At 39.7% G+C, this 6,872-nt stretch overlaps 1 non-coding gene across 1 annotated transcript; it reads right to left on the bottom strand.

The window, feature by feature from the left end:
- Nucleotides 1–569: 569 nt before the first annotated feature.
- LOC127668295 (U6 spliceosomal RNA) lies at nt 570–672 on the bottom strand. The gene has a single exon (XR_007974068.1). It is a non-coding gene; the product is annotated as a U6 spliceosomal RNA (small nuclear RNA).
- Between the last annotated feature and the right edge of the window lie 6,200 nt (nt 673–6,872).

Here is a 6,872-nt window from a genome sequence, read left to right as displayed (position 1 = left end):
TATTGAGATATTGATAGTAGCTAATCATTACTAAATCCTTATTTTACTGTACGCTCTCTGTATCAAGAGAATTCTTCAGCATTTACATTGATTTCTGATGATTGTGCTATGTTACACTTGAGAAAGTCAGCTGCAGCGTGGAAGTCACTGGTTCAAGGTCACACACTAACAAGAGGTGAATAGACTCCGCAGGCTCCAGATCTACTTTAGTGACTGAACAGCCTTGGAACCTGTAGTCTATACTTTGGAAACAGCTAGAGCTGTGGACTTTTGCAAATATGACTTAAAAAAAAAAGACCTTTAGAACTGGTTTCTGAAGGAGTAGTGACTTAAGCTACCCTTGAGATAGCCTTCCCCCAGGGTCATCATGTGGCCCTGTGCTCAGCCTAGCTATTTAAAGACAAGAAAAGCATTTTGATGGGTATGCAATAAATCCACTTCCACACTTTAAAAAAACCAGAATGTATAAAGGATAACTCTATTGTCTTTCAGAGAATGTGTGTTTTTACTGGGTGCATAAAAATAATTCTTCAAGGATTAGGAAAAAGCATGTGTGCAGTGTGGGAAATAAAATAAGTGGCCTACTCAAGAATTTGCATGTCATCCTTGTGCAGGGGCCATGCTAATCTTCTCTGTATCATTCCAGTTTTAGTATATGTGCTGCCGACACACAGTATGCACTCGCTGATAAGTGGATGTTAGCCCAAAAGTTCAGAATACCCAAGATACAACTCATGGAGCACATGAAGCTCAAGAAGAAGGAAGACCAAAGTATGGATATTTTGATCCTTATTTTAAAGTGGATCAAAATATCCATGGCTCACAGCCAACCAATAGAATGAACATAGGGTCCCCAATGGAGCAGCCAGAGAAAGGACCCAAGGAGCTGAGGAGGTTTGCAGCCCTGCAGGAGGAACAATAATATGCACCAACCAGCATCCCCAGAGCTCCCAGAACTAAACCACCCAGCTGCATATGTAGCAGAAGATGACCATTTCAGACATCAATCAGAGGAGAGACCATTGGTGCTGGGAAGGCTCGATTTCCCAGAATAGGGGACCGCAAGTCAGGAAATTGGGTGGGGGGGAGAATGAGAAGGGGGAGGGGGAGATGGGATAGGGGATTTTTTGGAGAGGTAATGTGGAAAGGGGATACCATTTGAAATGTAAATAAAGCAAGTATCTAATAAAAAAAATAAGTGGCCTAAATTGGAATATGCAGAATTCAAGAGCCGTTTTCTTAGTTCTGTCCTGAAAAAAAATGCAAGGTATAATTATTTTTCTGCAAAAAAAAAAAGTTTTAAAATTAAGACCATTAATATAGGAAATTTGGACATTTAGTAGTTAGATAGTAGACCTTTCAGAGAAAATGTGTAAGAACACACCTTTCTTTTGACCACTGTCCAATCCTCCTCATGTTTATCTAATTCCATCTTACTGCCCAGCTGGTGCTATTAGGATTCAAATGGCCTTTATTTCTCCTCAAATCTCTAATATGTCTTCTGACTACCACCCCCTCCATCTCCTACCACCTGTCCTGCCTATTGATCTCAACACTCCTTTTCTCAAAGCCTTGCAGCTGTGCCCCTCCCTCCCACCCCCAAGTTCATAGCCGGTGAAAGCCTCAGGCCTACATTTGAGGCTCCTTCTTTGAGGTTCTCCTGGAAACCTCTTCCTTTGACTCTCCAAGCTCCAGCCCATAAGCTTCCCAGACTAACTTTATTGAATTTTATTTGCTACTGTTTACCTTCTGCTCAGAATAGTGCCAGGCACACAAGAGATACTTAAGTGATATTTACTTAATAAGTTATTTTTCTGAAGATAATTGTTTTCTTGGCAAATAAAAGCCCAGTGAGTGCTAGGAATGTGTCACCTCTTTTGGAGCTGATGGTCAGGGAGGTTCCATAAATCACAAACCATGACAAAGTATTGCCAACCCTCTTAGTGTGTGTGTGTGTGTGTGTGTGAGTGTGTGTGTGTGTGTGTGTGTGTGTGTGTGAGTGTGTGTGTGTGTGTGTGTGTGTGTGTGTGCAGCTGGAACTCACTTGGGAGCTTCCTCCTTACCTGTGTTTCCATAGTTCTGGGAGGTACTAAGCACGTTGCTGGAAGTGAAAAGTGACCAGGAGACTGTCCCAGATGTGAAATCTGAGAACCACAGTAAGAACTGGTCTGACAAGACATCTACCTGCATTGGTGTGACAGCGGCACAAATGACATGGGAGAACTACCAACCACCTTCTCTTGGACACAAGGCCCACTCTCCCAGTGGCATTTGTATCTAACAGTGTTATTGCAACCAAGAACGCATTGCTTAGTAGGTTGTAGTCTTAAGAGGAAATCTACCATTATTATTCTGTTAAATAGGCATAGTTGATGTATTGTTATATCTATATAGTATTAAAACTTATTTTAGAAATTATAAAAATTAAAAAAAATTACATAGAAAAAAAAAAAGAAAAAAGAATGTTACAAAAAGCATCCGTTTTTCCAAAATATAGCTACTGTTAGCAATTAGGTGGATTTCTTTCAGGTCTCTATAATAGCATATTTTATCTTCTGGTGAAATTAAACATATTCTTCACATAAAATTTGTAGACAGCTTTAAAATATGACATTATACTGGAAGCATTTTAACATGATGGATACTTTTTGTTTTGACATTTCCTTTGCTAAATTATAACATTTGTGGCTTTGTTTCTTGTTTTTAAGTCATTTGTATGATTAAGTTTGATTGTACAAAATATGTTATTTTATATATCTTAGTAAAATAATAATTGCGTTAATTATCTAAAGATTATAGGGTGATTGACATTATTTAAAGTAACTGACATTAAAGCAGACATTCAATTCATAGAGTATTAAATATATCAAGTATTGTTGAATACTGTAGTGGCTGACATAATTTCCTGAAGGAATAATTTTCCAAACCCTGTTTACTGTGTTGGCATGTCAATATTTCAGGTGCTGGGCCTATTGAATTTGTGCTAGGACACTTTAAAATTGTTTTACATTCAGTTCAGGCATCACCAAAATAGCAACATGCTTTTGGTTACCTAGAAAAATGTATGTCATTAAAATACTCTTTATATGCAACCCTGGGAACATATCCCACGCATAATGTATTCATAAAAAGTTCATTTTATTTACTGCTTGTCACATAATGTATCATAAGGAAGCTCAGTTCTGATACACTTCAGTTGAATTATGTTTTTCTTTTTGACAGAATGGGGAAATATATTTGCAAAAATGAATAAACACACCTTGAGCTGTCTAATTTTTCTGAGAAGGAGGCAGAGAGAAACACATTAACATTATTCTGTTATTAAGACATCGGTAGCAAGAGACATTCTGGACATTTAGTGGCTATTTGTTTTCTAAATTGGGTGCCTGAAGTATTTTACGTCAAAACTTGACAGTGACTTCAGCAAACAGTAAACGCACAGAGAAGTATTATCCAGAGTTGCAGTTTTATAAAGTGGATATGAGAGGAATTGTTGGCTTTACTAGCATCTAGTCTTTTGATGTTTAATTCAAAGAAATTGAGACATTAATTTTCATAATTGATGGCTATGGCAGAGTTTTCTGTCCTCACAGTTTGAAGAGAGAAAGTGATTATTTCCTGGGACAGACCGTGTCAGAACAACATTTGAAAATTCGTTTCAAGACACCCTGGCAAGAAACTAGTCAAATTAATTTATTTCCCCACTCATCTAGTTTTATTAGTTTGCAAATCAACAATGGAAGAGATGATAGAAAGATAGAAAGGAAATGAGCCGTACAGCTCCAGTAACCTTGAAGATGAGAGCCGGTGTCTGCAGTCACAAAGCCTCGCTGATGAGTTCCAAATTCCAGGTAACATCCTTGTGAACTACTTAGAATCCTTTACAATTTGGGGACTTGCACTACAGCCCACCCTCCCCCTCCCCCAACGCCATCCCAATCTTACCATTTGGAATAGTGTGCCAGAATTCCAGGAGAGAAAACAAATAGAGTGCACACTGGAATCCTTCATAATTACGCGAAACAAACAACAAAATAATAAGCCAAACACAAAACTCTAAGCATATGTCTGTCGGGTCAGCATTGCAGGCAGGTTTAGGCTGAGAGGAGAGAATCTGGTCCAGCCCAGTCTCTTTGGAGCTGAAGCCAGATTGTGAGTGTCCTGGCTAGGATCTCCTGCTGTCAGGGGAATAAAACCCTGAGGTGGGAGTCTGTCAAGGCAGGAACTCATTTTATTGTATCAGTCTTTGCTTATATAGGGTTGAGGGAGGAGGTGGGATTTTTTTTGGGGGGGGAGGGTTGAGATGACATAGTGGGAAGGGGAGAATGACAGAAGGTATGGGGTGACTGACAGGGCCAATGAAGTTTTTCTATATCAGCGATAGGTAGGCAGCCTTCAGCAGGTCGTGCTGAGTCATTCCAGTACGAGTGACTGAGACAGGCCTCTAAACTCCAGCAAAGGCTCAGGCTCCTTCACTAGGCCTCACTATCTGGCCAAATAAGGCCCAACAAACAGCAGGGCAGTATCAAGAATCATCAAAGGAGGTTGATATGGCTGGTGTTAGGATGCTTCAGAGGCAACCAATGGACTGCAGATTAAGAAGTCATCATTGTCTTGAAGAGCAATTGCAGACATGAGTTGGGTAGCTTCCTACCACATCCGATACCTCCTGTGCTGATTTGGGGAAAGTGGGGTTGAGGATGAGGCTCTTGGTGCCTTGAGGGAACCAAAGTTACCGGACATAGATGTGGGAGATCCAATTTGACAGAATGGCACTCTTTACAATTTAAAAAAAAAATCCATGCAGGGAGAGTTCCAGGGGATCCAAAACTCTCTTTCAGCCTTGATAGTACTGCACACATACACATAAAGGCAAAACACCCATTCATGTAAGATAATAAAAGAATTGGAAAAAACTCTGTAAGAAGTACAAAACAGGAGAGAAGATATTGCTACACGTCTCATACATCATCACCATTTGTGGTCTGGAGTCTGTGGAGAACTCGACAAGACAGCAAGTTCTAATAACAAATCTGGAGACAGCAGTGAATGGTACCACCCAGCATCTCAGAGACTCTAATTGTGTCATGTTAGAAAATAAATATAGACAAAACCATATATATATATATATATATATATATATATATATATATATTTCTAGATTACATTCTAATTTTGAGGCTCCTTCTGGTATTAAATATTTTGTTTCCAGACAAGGAGATTAAAGCTTAAGCCTTGGATGTGTTAAATATCATTGGTTTTCTGTAATCTGCTGAATCTTTGAGGAATGCTGTACACCATCTAGTAAACAGCAGTTCACATTGTATTTGGAACCCCCATGCACAGACTATGCAAATACTCTTGCCATTTTATTTTATACAAATATATGAGCACCTACCACAAGGAATGCAGAATTAATCTCCTCTGGATTCCAAGGACCCAAGCAGTCTTTTATTTTCTTGTTTTGAAGTAGCGTTTCTTTTTTTCCCCCTCTTCTTCTTCAGTGTATCATACATCTTGTGGATGTGTGCAACGCCAGGAACCCAGGCAGAAAGGACATTCTCTGCTGAGCATGTCAAGCATCAGTGGAACAGGAGGTATCTCTGTCTTCTTCCAATTGGCAGATGTATACTGCTTTCCAATGCATAATGTGTTAGTCAGCTTGTGGTTGGGGATGAACGCTTTATTCCCACTCTGGCTCCTTCCACCGCCTGCAGAGGACAGCCTGAAGCAGCTGTCCCCCTTGAGCCCCCTACTGGGTCCCTAAGAAGCTCCGCCTTCCGCTAGCGGAACTTCCTCCAAGCCAGGTGGATGTTGCCCCGGGAAGCACGGTGTGGTGACACCGCCCAGAGTCACCCCTGGAGCTTCCCTTTAGGCGCCCGTGGAGTAAGCCCATTAGCACTGCCCTAGCTCGCCATGACTTCTCAAACCTGCATAGCGTAGGCTCTGGGATGCTCCGAGGAAGAATCTGTCACTGAGTTTCAGAAGGAATCACCTATCCAGAAAGAATCACGTACCCAGAGGATGTGGCGGCAAGTCCAACACTTATTTTTGCGTGGTCCGCCAAATGCCCAAAGTGGCTTATCAAACTTGACTCCCAGAAACAGCTCCGGATATTTTATATTTCTTCAAGGTAAACATTTAAATCATTGGTAACAATCTTGGGTTACATGGATAGTATACTTAGGATTTTTCTAGGATGTTTGTGGTTTTTAAGGAGCCTTTAAATAACATTGGCAAAATTTAGTTTAACAGGGAATGCTTAAGGTCTTTTTTTTTAAGTTGAATATAATGATGGTATAAATAACTTTCTTGTTATTAATAGAACTCTGTTATTGTAATATAAATGAATGTGCATTTAAATATATCTGAACATATATCTAATTATTAAATATAGTTATGAAGTATATAGGAATTGTATTACTGTTTAAAGCACACCAATATATTTAGGAAAAGGTAGTTGATACTTTTAAAATATGCCACTGGTGGCTGGAAAGATGGCTTAGTGGGTGAAAAAATTTGCCTTCAAGCCTGACACACGTGAGTTTGCTTCCCAGACCTACAGGGAAAGCGAGAGCCAGCACCTGCAAATTATCCTCTGACCTGCACATTCCTGCCCACCTTCCACATAAAATAAACAAATGTAAACATTTAAAATTGTTCTGGATAAGATTTTGCCATATGTTTTCTTTTAAAAATGCCAATTTTAATAAAATAGTAAATAATGTTTTAATTAGGCATGTTCTGCTTCAAACTAACCAGTTATCCACTTCACTGGACAAATGGAGGTGAATTTGATTTGTTTGGAAAATATTCCTGGTGTAACTCAGGGTGTTACGTCCTGTTGAAGATACATGTGGGACTGTGGTTCC

The sequence above is a fragment of the Apodemus sylvaticus genome, chromosome 17, assembly GCF_947179515.1.
Source record: "Apodemus sylvaticus chromosome 17, mApoSyl1.1, whole genome shotgun sequence".
Lineage (NCBI taxonomy): Eukaryota > Metazoa > Chordata > Mammalia > Rodentia > Muridae > Apodemus > Apodemus sylvaticus.
This window is presented reverse-complemented; position numbering and strand designations above follow the sequence as displayed.